Source organism: Schistocerca gregaria, chromosome 4 (genome assembly GCF_023897955.1).
Source record: "Schistocerca gregaria isolate iqSchGreg1 chromosome 4, iqSchGreg1.2, whole genome shotgun sequence".
NCBI lineage: Eukaryota > Metazoa > Arthropoda > Insecta > Orthoptera > Acrididae > Schistocerca > Schistocerca gregaria.
Genome location: NC_064923.1, coordinates 196,621,241 through 196,640,647, shown reverse-complemented (window position 1 = coordinate 196,640,647; position 19,407 = coordinate 196,621,241). Strand labels below are relative to the sequence as shown.

At 42.4% G+C, this 19,407-nt stretch overlaps 1 non-coding gene across 1 annotated transcript; it reads right to left on the bottom strand.

The window, feature by feature from the left end:
• Nucleotides 1-8,377: 8,377 nt before the first annotated feature.
• On the bottom strand, nt 8,378-8,452 carry Trnat-ugu (transfer RNA threonine (anticodon UGU)). The gene has a single exon. It is a non-coding gene; the product is annotated as a tRNA-Thr (tRNA).
• Between the last annotated feature and the right edge of the window lie 10,955 nt (nt 8,453-19,407).

Below are 19,407 nucleotides of genomic sequence, written 5' to 3'. Positions count from 1 at the left end.
ATTCATTTGACAAACATTACAGCCGGCCGGAGTGGCCGAGCGGTTCTAGGCGCTCAGTCCGGAACTGCGCGACCGTTACGGTCACAGGTTCGAATCCTGCCTCGGGCATGGATGTGTGTGGTGTCCTTAGGTTAGTTAGGTCTAAGTAGTTCTTGGTTTTTTTGAACAAACATTACAAGAGTCAAGAAAACATTAAAACAGAGCAAGCCAAACATTAATATCAGAACTTGATTCCCGGCTAAATGCGCCGTTCACTCTCACTCCTTAAGGACAAAACAACTTTAATTTAAAATTGGCTAGAAGCCATACACAAACAACAATCACAAATAAGGAAAGCAGCACATCAGACGGCGCTCAGAAGTTTCCAAGGGGCGGCCGGGCATTTAAACACTAACGCTCGCTTAGGTGAGACAGCCAGTCGGCCCAACAATTCTCAATCCGACAGACAGTCAACGGACCAAGCGACAGGATAACTTCCACTCCACACGACCAGCACACAACAGGGAGTTCAATGGAACAACGCAGAAATTATCGGCGCCCAGAACTAATTACACATTCAGCTGTTAAACTACAGGCCGTGCTGGACAGCCACAACACGAGGAAAATGCACTGCCTGAATTTACGTCAACAGCCAGAGCAGGTAAACGGAGAGTTAACGGCTTCAAGGCAGAAGATTCCGCTGGTGCTCTTCAATTCAAAATTAATAAACTTCAGTTAAATTCCACAGGAGGGTGGCTAGAATTTCGCCAATTCGAAAAAACACGTTGTTGCTCGGGGATGTCCCAACAGCCAACAACGAAATTCAAACGACACAATGTGACCAGTTGGGGCTGACTGGTAGTTTAGACTCAACTTTTGTGTCCGGGATCGGTGAGCCACGGATCTCGTAGCAATGGGAATACTCCGACCGTGCGTGGACGTCGCCAGCGGCCCTGGCCAGACACGCGCCATGGGGACTTCGTCGCTGCTCCACACCAACCGACCAACTCCCAGGCCCGGAAACGGTGAAAGCACCAAAAATACGTCGGCCGACGAGACGACCAACCAACCAACATTCATTCCGCTCCAATCTCCCTCTGTCGGACAGTTGAAGTGTGTCGCCAGCGGTCGGCAAGTACTGGCTGTCCGCGCCTCACCGGCGCTCCGTTCCCGACTGCACTGCTGGTTCGTCTCCAACTGACTGCCAGACACACGACATCCCGGAAATACTATCAGTCGCTCCATAGATGGTAAGACAGTGCACTTATTGATACGCGCTGCTGCTGCCGCTCACGTTCACGTAAGGCAGGACGTTAGTGACGCCAGTAAATGGAATAAGAAAACGAGGCGGCAGTACTGTAATAGATGACAATCAATAAATGGCACGAACACGAGCCGTGCACGGCTCAAACCTGGTGGCTTGGATTCACTGGCATCGATCCTCGTCCACACAGTCCCGCCGGGCCCCGTCCGATTTTCATCCATTTCCAAAACTTGAACTCGTTAGAGGGCTTCACTTCGATAGTGATGGAAAGGTGAAAGCAGAGTGAAAGATTCTACAGTTTGTTTTTGTTTTGGTGGGGGGGGGGGGAGGGGAGGGAGGGAGGGGAGGGAGGGAGGGAGGGAGGAGACCAGACAGCGAGGTCATCGGTCTCATCGGATCAGGGAAGGACGGGGAAGGAATACGGCCGTGCCCTTTCAAAGGAACCATCTCGGCATTGCCTGGAGCGATTTAGGGAATTCACGGAAAACCTAAATCAGGATGGCCGGGCGCGGGATCATTCTACAGTAACGGCATCGACAAACTGGCCTCTTGTAGGGAGACGTGTTCGCAGAAAGGGTGATTACGTTGAGAAATAAATATGTAGACATGAAGAATAAAGAAGTACAATGTTAATAACGTTCGTTTTATTTAATAAGCTTAACGAGTTTTTGCGTAAAAAAATTCGGAGGCATTACTTTTAGCACGCCTTGATATAACCATATAACTAGTGTGCCTGAAGCAAAATCAATTTAGTGTCATCGACGGGCAGTGGGTTAATGCATAGCTCTCTGTACAACATAACAAATTTCTAATGTCGTGTCCACCTCGCAGTACCAAACTGCCCTTTTGTAAACAGCTAGAGGGAGCTACAGACGTTATGTGCCAGTCATGAACATACATTGTACTGGTAGCACAACCTTGAGTACGTCAAATGCTATTTTCGCTTCTGACCGTGCCTCTCATCAACAATTGCTCACTTCGCTCTCTTCAAGGTACTGCGCTTATCCATGAAGGGCATTATAGATTTTTTTCTTGAGCAAATCTGATAACTTGGCAACAGAAATGTCATTTTTATGCATCTCCATGGTTGGTACACAGTGCTGTCAGTCTTTAAAGCAAATGGTTCTGGAGATAACAAAAAAGATGCATCGTCATATCGGTTCTTTTCTATGATGTAACAAGCTTTTGCATTTCTGCTGCCCTGACTCTGCTGCGAATCCTTTGGGGAGAGCGTTAATAGCCTCTGCTTCTGATAATAGCCCGTACATGATCTACCCAACCAGTCGTTCTGCACGGTTGCGCACTGCATATCACCGGCCGCGAAAAAAGTTTCAAACTGCGCTTAGTGTTTGTAGATTAACCACAATGACTATACACGTGTTTCTTCTGGTACTTCTGAGAGCACTTCTATCATCTGTGGCCTTCACTGTGAGTCTACTGGACAGGATAATTAGATAATAACAGCGTGTTTGCAGGAACTTGTGCAGCTTTCGAGAGAGGCATTCCGGATGTATCAGTGATTTTTCTCTCTAGAGTTCTTTAGTATTCAGAGATTTTTTATTTAGGTTCCTGAAAGCTAGGGTCTTGATTGTTGTGCCACATACACCATAATTTCTTCGGGATTTTCTCTCTTCTCTCTGCGAGGTCAGGTTCCACTGATGGACTTCAGTTACAGACCAAATTCTAAGCTCAAACAGTAATGTAAATAAGCAGCATGGATTCAGGAAAAACCACTGGGTTGAAACAGATTCCTTCATACACACATAGTACTGAGTGCGATTGTATCTGCCCTGTGTTCGTCTTTGGCCCGTTGCTGGGAAACCAGTGCACACCTGGGGCCGGAAGAGAGCAAATGTAAGCAGTGGCGGATATAGGGCTTTGTTGGGATAGCTGTGGGCAGCTGGAGGTCCATGTTTACCGAGAATAAGTGAACGCCTCGTTTGCACGAACATACCTGGAAGTAGGCAGGCTACCATCAAGCCGGTTGATCTTCAAATGTCAGCTACTGTTCCGTTGAAGCAAGCGAGCCTGCTCGGGAAACTGTTGTATGCCCATATTGTGGACTATATGGTAAGGCCTTTTTCTAATGGGCAATGATTTTCTACTCACTGTGTGTGGATCACAGCTCTTGGTTTATTTTAGGCCAGCTAGATATTTGTGTCGCTCCTCCAGTCTGCTGGTGTGAGACAAACGCTCCCTTTTGTGTTTTGATACTAGAGTGTGTCTGGCCGATTTTCCGTACACATATTCGTAATTTGGGGCGAACACGTCTTGAATTGCAAATTTTGTTGTCTACTCGTCACTTTACTAAGCAGCGTGGCAGCCTTGTTGGGTACGCAATATGCTTTTCGCCATGTCATTCTACACTGAAGAGCCAAAGCTATTAGTACACCTAACTAATCTCGCTTAGGGCCCCCGCAAGCACGCAGAAGTGTCGTAACACAACGTGGCATGCACTGGAGAGAACTCAGAGGAAACTAACACGAATCCTGCAGGACTGTCCACAAATCCGAAAGCGTACGAGGGGGTGGACATCTCATCTGAACAGCACGTTGCAAGGCATCCCAGATATGCCCAGTGTTCATGTCTGTGGAGTTTCGTGGCCAATGGAAGCGTTTAAACTCAAAAGTATGTTCCTGGATCCACTCTGTGGCATTGTCCTGCTGGAATTTCCCAAGTCGGTCGGAATGCACAATGGACGTGAATGCATGCAGGTGGTTATATACAGCGTGCTTATGTGCCTGTCAGAGTCGTATCTAGACGTACCAGGGGTCTCACATCAACTGCACATGCCCCACACCATTACAGGGCTTCCTTCAGCTTGAACAGCCCCTGCTGAGATGCAGGGTCCATGGATTCAAGAGGTTGTCTCCACACACGTACACGTCCATCCACTAGATACAATTTGAAACGAGAGTCGTCAGAGCAGGCGATGTTTCCACTCATCAACAATCCAATGTCGGTGTTGACGGCGCCCAGGCGAGGCATAGAGCTTTGTGTCGTGCAATCATCAAGGCCACACTTGTGGGCCTTCGGCTCCGAAAGCCCACGCCGATGACGTTTCGTTGAATGGTTCGCACACTGACACTTGTTGGTGGCCCAGCATTGAAATCTGCAGCAATTTGCGGAAGTGCTGCACTTCTGTCGCACTGAACGATTCTCTTCAGTCATCGTTGGTCCCGTCCTTGCCGGATCTTTCTCCAGCCGTAGCAATGTCGGAGATGTTTTACCTGATTCCTGATATTCAAGGTACACTCGTGAAATGTAGTAGGGGAAAAACCCCACTTCATCGCTACCGCCGAGATGCCGTGTCCCATAACTAGTGCGCCGACTATAACACCACGTTCAAACTCACATAAAGCTTGATATCCTGTAGCAGTAGTAATCGAACTAACAACTGCGCCAAACACTTGTTGTCTTCTATAGGCGTTGCCGACCGCAGCGCAGTATTCTGCCTATTTACGTATCTGTGTATTTGAATACGCATGCCTGTACCTGTTTCTTTGGCACTCCTGTGTATATGTCACTTGACTGATTTTATGTCACGCTTGCAAGCCGTATTTCAGTTTCTGGAACTTTATTAGTGTTAAAGGTACTTACTTATAAGGTTATCTATAAACTACTTAAGTTACAAATTATCTAGTTTCTTATGTTTCATGAATATAGTGTTTATCCAATGCTTGCCAGTTTTCTTTAAAGTATCTTGTATTTTATTTAACAGTGTTCAAAGTAAGTACTCTCAACGTCGACTGTAGACTACTAGTGTCTAGTATTTTATGAAAGTAGAGTTAATTCACCATCTGCCAGCCTCTAATTGACTGATTTTTTTGGCATTTCATAGAACACTGTGTAGCACATAGTGGTTGCTCAGTCGGCATTACTCATTGGCCTGCTGTATTTTGATAGACTACTGTTCACGCTTTCAGCGCTTGTGTGTGTGTGTGTGTGTGTGTGTGTGTGTGTGTGTGTGTGTGTGTGTGTGTGTGTGTGTTACAGCACAAATTAGCCATTATTTATTGATTTTTTTTTTTTTTTTACCAGGGAACTCACTGTATCCTTCGGTCGATTTGGCAACATTCACAAAACGATTTCTTAATACACCTACGGAAACGGTATGAATTTGGTATGACAGCTGGCCAGCTGATTACATCAAATCCACGATTTGCTTTTTTCCAAACTAGCTGACCGTGAGTGAGTTGCCTTGTCATTTGTTTAATTATCATTGCCGCCCACAGGACTTAGTTAATTCTGTCTGAATATTTGGTCGTTTACTGCCGCTGTTTATTTTCTGGTAACATCTGAAATTCCGCGCTTGGCTTCCTTTGGTTGTTTTTATGCCAATTATAGACGATTTAATTCAATTATTCTTTTCCTAAATCCCATTTGAATAAATCTAAGCGATATCGTCTAGAAGCGAGCATTAGTAAAAGTTAAACCTGCCGTTTTGATCGACCATTGCGCTGTAGAACTCTGTGTTTACGCTTTAGATTCTCCAACATAGTTACTGACTTCTGTTAATTCTGAAGCACCTTCACCAACTGTGAAGTTGTCACATGACCACCCACCGTTAATTCTGTTGGCCCTATAAATGCTATTAAGATTCTTTGAAATGTAATTCTAACCACTTAAATTTGGTAGGTTTTGCCGAAAAATTTGGAAATTTGAGTATGGTCTTATGGGACCAAAGTGGTGAGGTCATCGGTCCCTAAGCTTACGCACTACTTAATCTAACTTAAACTGACGCTAAGGAAAACACACACACACACACACACACACGAGGGAGAACTCTAACCTCCAACGGGGGGAGCCGCGCGGAACGTGACAAGGCGCCCTAGACCTCGCGGCTACCCCGCGGTGGTTTTGCCGATAAACTGCTCTTATGACCGAGGAAACATGTTCCTTAATGAACATTATATGTATAATTGTGTTACTTGCAACAGCCTTGCTATGGTACACTTATCATTGAGGCTTTAAGCCGTATGTGTAGTAATTAAGAATAATTTTGATTGGTCTTGATCCGTAACTCCTCGTTAAACACTCGCAATGCAGCTACAGCTTGAAATTGTTACTGGCTTCGCCGTGAAAGGTACTTATTTTTGTATCTTAAGCTGACGGTTCAGTTGCTAAGTATAGTTAATTCATGCAACGAGCAACGTCGATGGGCGATTAACAGTTTCATAACAACTGCTTAATATCTGCATTATCAAATAAGTTCTTTTTGGCCCTCCAAAGTGTTTTTGATCATCTTACTCTCAAGTACTTCAAGGACTGTTTTTAACTATGTACTTTTTTCATTGTAACATGTTTAATTTCTGTCAATAAATTTATATTCTAATGACTTTTTTGTGATCCCAGTACTTTTCCACTCCCCAACCAGATACCTACCGCTCCAGGTATCTTGCGAACAGGTAGATTCTAGAGCAGCTTTCTGCACCACACCACATAGTCTAGAGCAGACCAAGATACGAACATACGGTGTACCTTTAGAAATATTTGACTGACTCAATAATATTTTACCAACAAAGCCTAGTACGTTATAGCAGACGGAAAATGTCCTATAGAAATGAAAGTAACGTCGGATGTTTTGTAAGGAAGCATGAGGTAATCTCCAATGTTTTCAATACACGTAAACAATTTATAAGATAGAACCAGTTGCACTACAACAAAAAAAAAATTACATGACCGTCACAGTGGTTTCCGTAAGGAAATATGCGTTGACTTTTTGGTAAAAATATTGTTTGTTGACAACGCTGCTGTCTGCGGGAAGTACCGTAGTTGGATTATCTTCAGGAATTGAAAACCATATGGACGAAATTTCCACGTAGTGCAGTGCATGGATAAATGTGGTTAAGAATAAGTACTGTAACAAAGACGAAGAACCTGTCATATATACGGGTAAAACTAAAACGGGGAATCCACCATAACTAGTTATCTGATACAATCAAAACGTGGCATGTTGAAAGAAGGGTAAAAATAAAGCGACACCTATTTCAGCTTAGTTGCCAAAACTAAAAATTTTTTGAGAAAATTATGGTCAAACTTTCGATGCGACTTCATCAGTCCACTTGCACAACGAACAATCAAGTGCATTGGTAGCGCACTGTCTAAGAGCACAGATTAGAAATTTCGGGTCCCTTGCTCGAACCCAATTTTATGTTCTGCTTTTCTTTTGTTGTCGCGGAAGTGCGCACATCATTTTTTGTGACTCGTAAAAATACAGTCGAATTATTGACAAAAGAAATAGGCTCAGTTGATCCATTGTGGACGCGGGACAGAGGCTGATCAAATATTTAACAAGGAAAATCGCTAAACAGCCGTGGAATTTGAGAATTTATTTTATTTTAAAATGACACAATTGCAGAGACTTTACTGGTATCATACAGATATGACTTTATGTACATAGACTGAAGTGGCAAATGAGAATATGTATCAAGGCCGGGAATCGAACCAGGGTCTCCTGCTTACCAAGCAGCTGCGTTAGCCACTAAGCCACCGTGGCACAGCCGTTCACACAACTGCACGGATTACCCCGGCACGCCTCCCTCTTCGATCCAAATGCTCATTGCCGCCCCCCAGTCTATTCTAAATTCCCCCTTTTCATACGAACATAACTATCGAGGTTCTCCATGTTCGGGAATAGCGCCTCAGCACCGAACGTTCGTGTTTCAAGGGAATTTAGAGTAAATTGGGGAGGCAGTGAGAATTTGGATCGTGGAGGGAGGCATGGCAGAGAAATCTGTGCATCTGTGTGAACCGCTGTGCCACGATGGCTTAGTGGTTGACGCACCTGCCTAGTAAGCAGAAGATCTGATTTCGATTCCCGGCCTTGGTACTAATTTTCACTCGCCACTTCAGTCATTACAAATATTCACAACCAATTGTGGCCTTCCAATAAGCCATCTTCAGGCCCCATATGCACATTTTGACAATTAGGAGCCTTCAGTATCTGGATGTCGTGAATTCTTATTTCAAGTGCTTCCTTCGAAGACTTGACAGCAACTCAAACATTTTCTCGAAAGCTCGAGCTTGCAGCTGACAGCGGGCCAAGGTATGTATTTAAATGATGACTAACTGAAAACCTCAGCTGCCGACAGGTGTTGTTGATATACCTCGATGTGGACAGCTGAAAATGTGTGCCCCGACCGGGACTCGAACCCGGGATCCCCTGCTTACATGGCAGACGCTCTATCCATCTGAGCCACCGAAGACACAGATGAATAGCGAGACTGCAGGGACTTATCCCTTGCACGCTTCCCGTGAGACATTCCCAGCTGTCCACAATTCTACATATGTATTGTACCTTATAGACATTTGCCCACCCACTCATTACTCGCGCACGCTTTTGCAATTCCCGTAAGAGTTTGGGCAACCTGTGCGCATTCGCACAGACGAAAGTCAATGGCTGGGTAGCCTTTAACTATATATACGAAGGCAGTAACTTGTTCTCGAAAGAACAGTTACTGTTGATGACCGTGCAGCTTTTCCCTGAAATAAATTTTCAGCTGTCCACATCGAGGTATATCAACAACACCTGTCGGCAGCTGAGGTTTTCAGTTAGTCATCATTTATTCCAGGGTAAAGCTGCACGTTCATCAACAGTAACTGTTCTTTCGAGAACAAGTTACTGCCTTCGTATGTATGTATTTAAATTGCATTGCTTCTGCGTGTGATTTCTCTTTGGTATGCGATGAGAATAGGGCACTTCTGTAATCGGCGAACGTAATTCTTCATCTGCCACTAATGCGACAGAAGTTAAGAACAGTCACATCGCTACAGCTACTTGTCTTTTGAGGTCTGAGCTCACTCTTTTGTCTGTGTTCGCTCATAAATTGGCTTTTGAATAGGTTTGGCCTTGAGCAAAGTTTTTGTTTTATCCAGATATGTTTTGCTGATGTTACAGTATCATCAGTGGGTTTTTATTTCTATTCTTTTTAATAACAGGACAACTGCTCTTTACTCTCTTTACCTACGGATCTTCGTATGTTATAAACAGTGACACAGTGCAAGTTTAAAAGCGTAGTTCTCCCAGTATACAGTGAAGACAATGGGGAAGACAGAAAGAGCGGAAACATATTGCATACAAAGACACATAGACTTAAATCTGCAATATAGAATAAAATAAACCACAACATTCCCCGTTGTAAATTTTCAATTTAAATAAGTACCTACATCAAATTCTCTACGGGTGCAGGTGACAAACTGTGAAACAAAAACAGCTACAGCGCAAAACACAGTAGGCTAAATGTCCAATGCTAGACACGTGGCAACAAGCTATATACTAACAGAATTGTTTTTAAAGTTGTGGTTACTTATAAAAAAGCTCTACTTTCTGTACACATAGAAATTAAAGAGCAATGTTCTTGTTATTTAATAGAAAGTAAATAAAAACCATTGATGATACAGTTAGCTTCAGCGAAACTTGTCTGGGTAAAAGTAATAAGAAATTACGTTTGCCCAGAACCAAGCCTGTCCAATAACAAATTCGTTGGTACAAATGTTTGGGGTTATATATGTAGACATATACACCAGGTGTTTTCGACTCTTTACGTGCAGTATGTTACATTAATTTAGACTGATCAGCTACCAATATTTACAAGAAGCTCTGATCATCTGCAAGTCTTCTGGTATTTTACAACAATTTTCTAACGCTGTGTACTGCTGCACAGAACAGTGTCCTACAAATAGTGTTAGAGAAGTCAAACCGTTCTCTATCAGGTCGTTTACATTACATATCGTTAAGAGAATTATCCTATTACACCTCATCGAGATACACTGGACGCTGCTATAATTTCTGACGTCTTCTTGGTATATACATGATGATGATGATTCTATTAACGAGGAAGTGTTTTTTTTCCTTTATCTTTAGTTTCATCCCTCTAGCCCCATATGGTCGGCGGAGGGAAGGGGGTGTAGGGGTAGGGTGCTGTCAGTGATGCAGTGTTCCGCTCTTCCACCAAGAACACTTTTTAAAATATAACAAAGATGAGATAAGGAAATTGGGAAGTCTTCAGCCCAGTTGCACACATGTTTCGATATACCCTAAACACGTATTTGTCTCTGCAAGCTCCCCCTGTCTGGATCTCATGAATGAACAGAGCAAGAAGAGTTTCACTCGATACGTGCCCACAGAATCCGAGTTGTTTCCTACAGCGATGTTGTTCCGTCTTCAACAAAGCCATCACGCATGAGTAAGAAATATTGTCCAAAGGAAAGACAGAAGAAGTCATCAGACACCACCTGCCCGAAATGGCAAAAGATGGGGAAGGAAGTCTGCCGCGCTCTTTTCAAAAGAAGCAGCCCGATACTCGCCTTCAAGGATTTAGGGAAATCGCCGAAAACCCTAAATTTAGAAGGCCGGGCGGAGATTTGAACTGTCGCTCTCTCGAATAGGAGTCTAGTGTTTTACCACTGTGAAACCTCACTTTCTTACGTTCCAAAGGTCAATAGCTTATTGACATTATATTGGTCAATGGGTCCGCGCTTGTGTACTGCGCCTCTGCGACCCGCGTAATGGAAAACTCCCATTACAGTAGCGACCTACGACGTACTGTTGCTACGAGAGAAGAAATTTACTTCACATACTGAAAATAGAATCTATCGGTTATCCCATCAAGCCCACTGGCCTTCCCTTTTGCCTCCAACTGTGTCTGGACCTTCGGTGAAGCAATTCAGTACTTCATTTGTCAATTTTATGTTCCGATCAGTTCCATCATGAACGACCATTTGTTTAAAATGCGCCAAAAATATTCTAACAAGACGATTATCGAAGCAGTCATCGCTAAGGAAGAAAAATTTAAAGAACAAAAGACAAGGTACTTACTGACTACGTCTTCACACACACAAAATGCGCGAGCATGCACGTAAGAAATACCCAGCAAAGTTACACGATGTGATGCTGAAGTAATTACTGTGTAGCTAAGTTATTTTTTTCCTCTCACTGGAGACACATTTAACGATTTATATGCCTTGTTTGTATCAATACTGCGCAAACAAGTTTTGAAATGCTGCCAGCATTCATTTGTATGGAAACTGACACATGAATACCATATAACCGTTGCAGATATTTGCATTGGAAAGTAGTGAACACCTCATTCAAGGATGCTGTAATTAAGATGATGATCGTCTGAATGAAAACAACCAACGCTCAACTAAAGACTGAACGCAGACTTTCAGATTTTCCGCGATTTCTTGGGTGTAGTCAAAGTGGCAACTCACTTCGTGTGTTAATGCCCCACAGTCGTATACTGTTACGCGTTATTAAGTGGGCGACCAGATAACGATGAAAATATTTGAGAGGTATCGGGTTTTAAATTCAATAAGCAGATTGAAATGGATATATGATGCAATAGTAAATCAGAGATGTAGAGGTCCCACATATGCAGGATAGACTAGCGTAGAGAGCTTCATCAAAGAAGTCTGAACTCTAAAAACTAGCCCAACGATTGTGTGTTACCATTCTATATTAGTAAATAAAGACAAGAAGTGGTTTGTTGTTTCCAAATATTTTGAAAAGTTCTCAATCGATTTACTTCAAATTTTTAGATGGTTCTCTAATTACCAGTCAGATGGACATAGACAATGTATTTATTACGCACCAACGCACAGCTTCTCAATTAAAACCGAATACGAAAAAGAAAATGATGTGCTATGCTCTGCTGTCAGTTTCAACTATTATATGAGGCCGGAGGTTGAAAATACCGGTTCAGTTGTTCTGCGGTCATAGGTAGCATACCGCACATAGTACACGTCCACCGCGGCGCTCGGGGACCACAGAACCAAGTTACGACACCTGAAGATGGGCTTATAAGAGTCCGAAACCGGTCGTGTGATAATAAAAGAACTTCACAACTGAAGCGGTATTTTCAACCTCTGATATAATGCTCAGTTGTGTTCCCCTCCCCCCAACAGGAATGTTTGTATTATACGAGGGTATGTAAACAACTAAACAAATCTTTGTAATTCTATTTTGAACAAATCACAATACGGGACTGCGGGTGGTCGATGACTTGCACAAAATATATATCCAACAGCCGTTAATTTCCGAAACAATTTTCTTACGCTTCCAGTTTCGGTGCGTTGTTGGCACTATCTTCAGGTCCCCATACACGAAACGAGGTAAGCCAACCAGTTTTTTCGTGCTTAGTAAAGGAACCACAGTATCAAACTGGTTTCCGTGGATGTTTCCACAATATATATAAATATATATATATATATATATATATATATATATATATATATATATATATATATATATATATATATATATATATATATATATATATTAGGCGCAACAACATAATGCATTCTGTTCTAACTCGCAATCGATTTTAACAGAAAATAGGACACTTCTATTTATGGCCTACGAGTAGAATGCTACTACAGAAACCAGAAACTTTGTAATTATACTCGTTCTTAGATTTAAAATAAGCGAAATACTGCCTTTGAAGCTACTGTCCTCATACGTCAAAAAAAAAAAAAAAAAAAAAAAAAAAAAAAAAAAAAAAAAAAAAAAAAAAAGAAGGTTCAGATGGCTCTGAGCACTAAGGGACGTAACTTGTGAGGTCATCAGTCCCCTAGAACTTAGAACTACTTTAACCTAAGGACATCACACGCATCCATGCACGAGGCAGGATTCGACCGTAGCGGTCGCGCGGTTCCAGACTGTAGCGCCTTGAACCGCTCGGACACCCAAGCCAGCCCTCATAGGTCCATGTAATCTGTGCGCGTCAATGATTTGTACTGATTTCCAATACAGGTGTCCTGAAACTTCGTTCGTGCTCGAATTTGTAACGTGTCGGCAATGGTGTCGCTTGCGGCTCGCGACTTCACCGGGGCAGGCATCTGTGCATTACGGCAGGCATTGTGGATTACGTGCCTAAGCTGGTATTATGTACAATGGGATAGGTAAAGCCGCCGAGGGTGCTAAATGTTTGATATCGGAGATTGGCAATAGTTGCGGCGTCATGGTAAACTACTTATAGTACTTATGGTGCTTTAAACGAAGTGGCCTTGTGTATTACTGTGGAACTGACTACCTTTCAACACTGTCCTTGCAGGTTATTAACTCAAGTTAGTTTCAGGTGACGTTTTACTGCCCTGTGTTGTCCCGCAAGCACTAAAGCAGATGTGTATGAGAGTGTTGTTACAGGCGGGAGGAGCAAGAAACAAGAGGAAAGACTGACGTCGTATGGAAGTATTTGACTCCGCAGCAACGCACTGATACAAGGCCAAACACGTTGCTGTATTTTATTAATAATTTTAGTACACTGCTTTTATATATATGCCTATTTGCAAGATTTCTTTTGTTTAATGCTAATGATACTGTTTTTCTTGAACTCATTTTAACGCACCATAATTAAATGATACTCTGTCTTTTACGCAGTGCTGTTAATGGTATCACTGAACGGACATACAGAGTGGGTGACTCTACATACGAGAGCTGTAGTTCTGTCACGTTTTGTTCTGTTATTACGCATGATTATACAGAAGTCGCCAAACTATTTCAAGAAGGACTTTGTGTAAATTTTCTTATTGCCATCTGGCGCTGTTTCATGAAATAGCAATTTATATTCGATGGTTGGAACATTTTGTAATTTAACATTTGCGTATGTTGAGGAGCCTGAGGGCTCCAAGTCTATTGTGTAATAGATATGTGTTTACTGTTGCGTTTTTCTAAAATGAGTAATTTTTGTTAACGGGTCATTTCAGACACTGCTGCATGTTGGATTTTATTAATTTTTGGAGTGCCTTTGTCTTCTGAAATAAATGTGTATGAAAAGTAAAGGTCCCCTAACGCACAGTCAAAAATGGTTCAAATGGCTCTGAGCAATATGGGACTTAACATCTGAGGTCATCAGTCCCCTAGAACTTACAACTACTTAAACCTAACTAACCTAGGGACATCACACACATCCATGCCCGAGGAAGGATTCGGACCTGCGACCGTAGCGGTCGCTTGGCTCCAGACTGTAGCGTCTAGAACCGCACGGCCACACCGGCCGGCGCTATTAAAGTCTCTTGATAATCAACCCATTGAAATAAAATGTCTGACAGACAGCAGGAGTGTTTTCAAATTTAAGTTAGAGTTCAGAATATTTTCACACTGCAGCGGAGTGTGCTCTGATATGAAACTTCGTGGCAAATTTAAACCCTTGTGCCGGAAGAGCTTCTGTGTAGTTTGGAAGGTAGGAGACGAGGTACTGGTAGAATTGAAGCTGTGAGGACGAGTCGTAAGTCGTGCTTGGTTAGCTCTGGTGGTAGAGCACTTGCCCGCAAAAGGCAAAGGCCCAAAGGTCGAGTCTCGGTCCGGCACACAGTTTTGATCTCCCAGGAAGTTTTAAGTTAGTTTTTCCTTAGGAACTCCTTTGTACCATTGAGGAATTTTAAATTATTAGTCAATTATAAGTCAGTAAAAGACCAGCATGTTACCATATTCAGTGATGCGCGCGCGCGCTTGTTCGTGTGCACTGATCGTCTCTGTTATCATGTGTTCAACTGACATGTACAAGTATTTTGTGAAACATTCTCACACTAAGAATATCTGTGAAGAGTCGTGCAGATATTCATTCATACATTCTCTCTCTCTCTCTCTCTCTCTCTCTCTCTCTCTCTCTCTCTCTCTCTCTCTCTCTCTCTCTCTCTCTCTGCCGGCCGGAGTGGCCGAGCGGTTCTAGGCGCTTCAGTCATCAAACCACAGCTCGCCTCCTACATTTTAAGTAGTGTACCGCGCACATTTGTACTTGTCGGAAAGAAAGGTCGTTAAGTTACGATGAAAACACGGATTTGGAGTACGAGGCACAACCACAGTTTGTGACGCGTCAAATGACAATACAGCATTTCCCACCGAATTTATTCTTGTGTTATCAGCTGAATATTAGGGTCACTTTGAGACGACTGGTGGAAAACTTGCTCAAAGGTTGCTTCAATAGCCGCCGTTACTCGGCTATAGCCCGAGAACATTTCACCGTAGTATAGCCGCCATTTCTCTCCAGGTGATCGTCGGATGCTATTCCTTCTAAGTTGTTCCATCTCAAATGACCTAATTATCGATGTGACGTAAAAACAAAAACATATTCTTGCACGAGAGATTTTATATCAACAACAATGGTTCATTACTCGAAGACAAGTTATGTGCGACAGTCCAATATGTAACAGATGCGAAAAATGTGTGATCCTTTCACCTGATCACATCAATATTACGAAAGGTTTGTTAGTATATTGAGAACGTAGACTTCCTTGGCGTTGTTCGTGATCGTCGTTATTCGGTTTTCATTTTCTAAGGATAATGAAGGTCTATATCCATCCACCTTTCAAGTAACTCACAAGACCACAGAATCATCATCAAATGGCAAAAGAGAGTAATATAAAATAATCCAACAATACAACGCAACTTATTTTTATTCGGAAAATATTGAAACAATATTAGCTTAATCAACGGTTTAATTTGAAGCAGCTATGTGGCTCCCAATTGTACGCGCGTCGCAGAAAAAAAGGATCGGCTCTTCGGTAATGAACGTTTTCTACAGGCGAGGATGAGAATCTGTTGTGTTAAAATTGTGTGAACAATATATTTCGTGTGAAACGGCGGCAAAGTGCATCATACCTGGAAGTGCAAATATAGTTACTGCAACTAAATGTGTTTTATTCACTATGACTTATTCATCTGCGTCGACTCTAATATGTTGGATATATTCAGTTTTCGTGAACGGCGCCTTTGACACGTCAGATCAGACACCAGCGCTGAAAAAGAGCCGACGGTCGGCAAGATAACGCGGTAAATCTATTTCGGAATCAGCACATCACCTCTTTTATCGTTCCGATAAGATATTCATAAGAGCTGTTCTGCGCCTTAAAACCTCTAAGGCTATTAAGGCTATACACGCACACACACACACACACACACACACACACACACACCTTAAATACTGAACAGCAGTCCAGGTACAGCGCACAATAGCGTATCTCATATGTATGACTTAACTATACACTGAAATGGGAAGGTAGAAACTGTTAATTTCTTCTGCTATGATCTTTGCACTAGTTGCCATCTTAGAATGTTTAAGGAAACTAGGACGAGAAAACCCGTCGAAAAAGATTCTTTTTATATTATGTTAAGTTATACAACAGTCCTTTCTGAACCCTAATATGCATAGTTCCTGTTTGTTTGGTGCATATTAATAGGAAAGAAAGAGCAGTTTCAAAACACTGACCCCTTCTGTCTGCTGTCAATTGCGCTGTTTTTATTTCAGCTACAGCAGACTTTCTTTGTCTTTATTCTATTTATTCTCTGACCACTGCTTTTCAGGTTGGTAAGTCTTGCGCTAACACTGAGTGTAGGTAACAGCTGAACATCAGTTCAGCGCTCTGATTTCGTTTCACTTGTCATGGTGATTTGAAATAGCACTTGATTTTAGGAAGCAATCTTATTGTGTCTATAGTTATAATTTATCAGTTCAGATCGTAAATATGAGCAGAATAAGGAATTTTAACAGTAGGAATAAGTTTAAAGGTAACAGAGGGCCCAGTCATTCTCTCTGTCCAAAGTGCACCAAGTTCAAATGGTTCAAATGGCTCTGAGCACTATGGGACTTAACATCTGAGGTCATCAGTCCCCTAGACGTAGAACTACTTAAACATAACTAACCTAAGGACATCACACGCATCCATTCCCGAGGCAGGGTTCGAACCTGCGACCGTAGCGGTCGCGCGGTTCCAGACTGAAGCACCAAGAACCACTCGGCCACAAGAGCCGGCTATGAGCCCCAAGTCATGGTGTAAGTATGAGACAGTTAGTGTAGCTGGTGATCAATGTAGACATAACCATCCCTATCATCCCTTACTAATTTCAATAGCAGATATTATAAAACCTATCTATAGAGACACAGCTACCAAAAATTTACTTTCTGAATGCATCGACGGAAGATCTTAAATCCCTCCCAAAGTTCCAGTAACTATCTGTGGGAACGCTTGCCAAAAACTGTATTTGTGGACCTAAAACCCCTGGAAACTGGTGTCATGGATGCAGTGTTGCGTTTCAGTGGTAGATCAGTAAGTAGACTGGAAGTTTTCAGTGATGAGGTTATACAACGAGGGGTGACGATGAAGAATGCACTTCTGCCGATTGACCTGTTGAGGGTACAGCAGTTTCCGTAGCAGTGACAAAAGAGGCAGTAAGTCAAAGGGGTCTTCCAAACATAAGCTGGAGGGTACAGAAACTCTCAACGATATCAGCTACGGACCTGGTGAGTTTTATCTCTGAAAGTAGGTTGAAAAGATTATGTTAACAACTTCAAATCCATTTTCCAAAAAGCGTGAAATCTTTTCTCTGAAATTAATACATCTGTGTCACTGAAATTTGGTAAGGATATTAATTACATCACATTGATTAAAACGTACTGGAATTATGGCAATCAAATAAAAGATCTGACGAGTATTTAGTTATTTCTTTAAATTCCAGTTTTTTTTACGTCACAACCTTTTTTGAAGTTCCTCCTTTGATAACAATGCTAGTGTCATAAGTAATATACTTTGAAGAAAATGTGACAACTTATGAATGTTTCAAGTTTAGTTTGATTTTAACAAACAGTTTTGAGAAAAATGTACCAACGTATGTATGGTCAACCATAGGAAATTCGCTCACAATCTGGTCCCCTAAACGTATACGGCATCCTTTTCATTTATAATCATATGTTACCACCGACGTTAACATTATCTGAGGTCTTGCATAAAGCTGTTTAAAAGCTTAAAGAGAATGTAAATTCTGATAACACTGTGTTACGTTGATATCTACTTTTAGTATGTAAAAAATTGTTAAAAATAAAAAGTTTCGGGTACTGTCGACGACGACATCACATTGTTTCGTCATATCATTAATGCGGAAAAACTGGGGAAGATATGTTATTCTATGACAAAAAAGTAACATTGTTCTGAGAAACAGAAAATGTATGAGAGCGCACATAAGGGAAGGAGGGAAGACTGCAGTGAGTTTCTCGGCAATGGCGACTTCAAGAGGAACGCAGAACTCAAAACGAACTAGAATGATGATCGAATTAAACCTTGTCCTCTTCAAAGAAACCACCCCGGCATTCATCTAACCAATGTACCATCTCGCATAGGGAGGCGCGCGGGAGGGGCACATGATATAAAGTCGAACAATGATTTCCAATAGTGAAACGCGGCTTGGAAATGAAGACTGTGTGTGTGTGTGTGTGTGTGTGTGTGTGTGTGTGTGTGTGTGTGTGTGTGTGCGCAGATACTCACTCCATATGTGACACTGGAGAGAACAAGATCCCCACGGAAGGAACAAATTAGTGGTACGGCATACTGCTTGATTTCACACACGCCTGTATTCTACAAAAAAGAGTAAATGAAGAAGAATAATCCACTGCTTCACGCGAAGGCTGAACACGTAGGGAACTATAGTTCAGTGGCGAATATGATACAAGGATCAAACTATAGCAGACGCCACTGCTGGAAGACGCATTTTCAGGAATAGCCGAAGAAAAAAGATGTGCACACGTTGCGGGCAACCGCACACGTGGTTTGAAATCTTTTTCACAGGCTGCCAGCATTACGAAACACAACAATTACGATGGACCAGCTCACGTCTGGGCTGTTCACAGAAGCGATGAGTCAACATCGTGCCCAGAGGAATCACGGCAGCGAAAGGACAGCAGTTTTTATTGCATATCAGTCTGGCGACAATTAGAAAGAGAGAACAATCCATCAACCTTTCGTACTGTGTGAACTATATATAACGCTCATCCAGTAAAGGCAAGAACGTTCGGTCAGTACTCCGAAACATTGTAGAGTATGCCGTTCTTGATGGAAACGCATAGTCAAAGGAGAAAGTGACGTTTTGCGTATTCGAAGTAGTGCTGCCAATAGGATACATAGCCTGAATAGGTTGTTTGGCCGATTCGGGGGTGGGGACCAAACAGTAAGGTCATCGGTCACATCGGATTAGGGAAGGATGGGGAAAGAAGCCGGCCTTGCATTTTCGAAGGAACCATCCCGGCATTCGCCTGGAGCGATTTAGGAAGATAACGGAAAGCCTCAATCAGGTTTGGTGGACGCGGGTTTAAAGAAGGAAGAAAATGCCTGAAAATGTACGTTTGATCCACAGGCTTCTATGGTAGTGAATAATTGACTGAAAAGAATCAGGG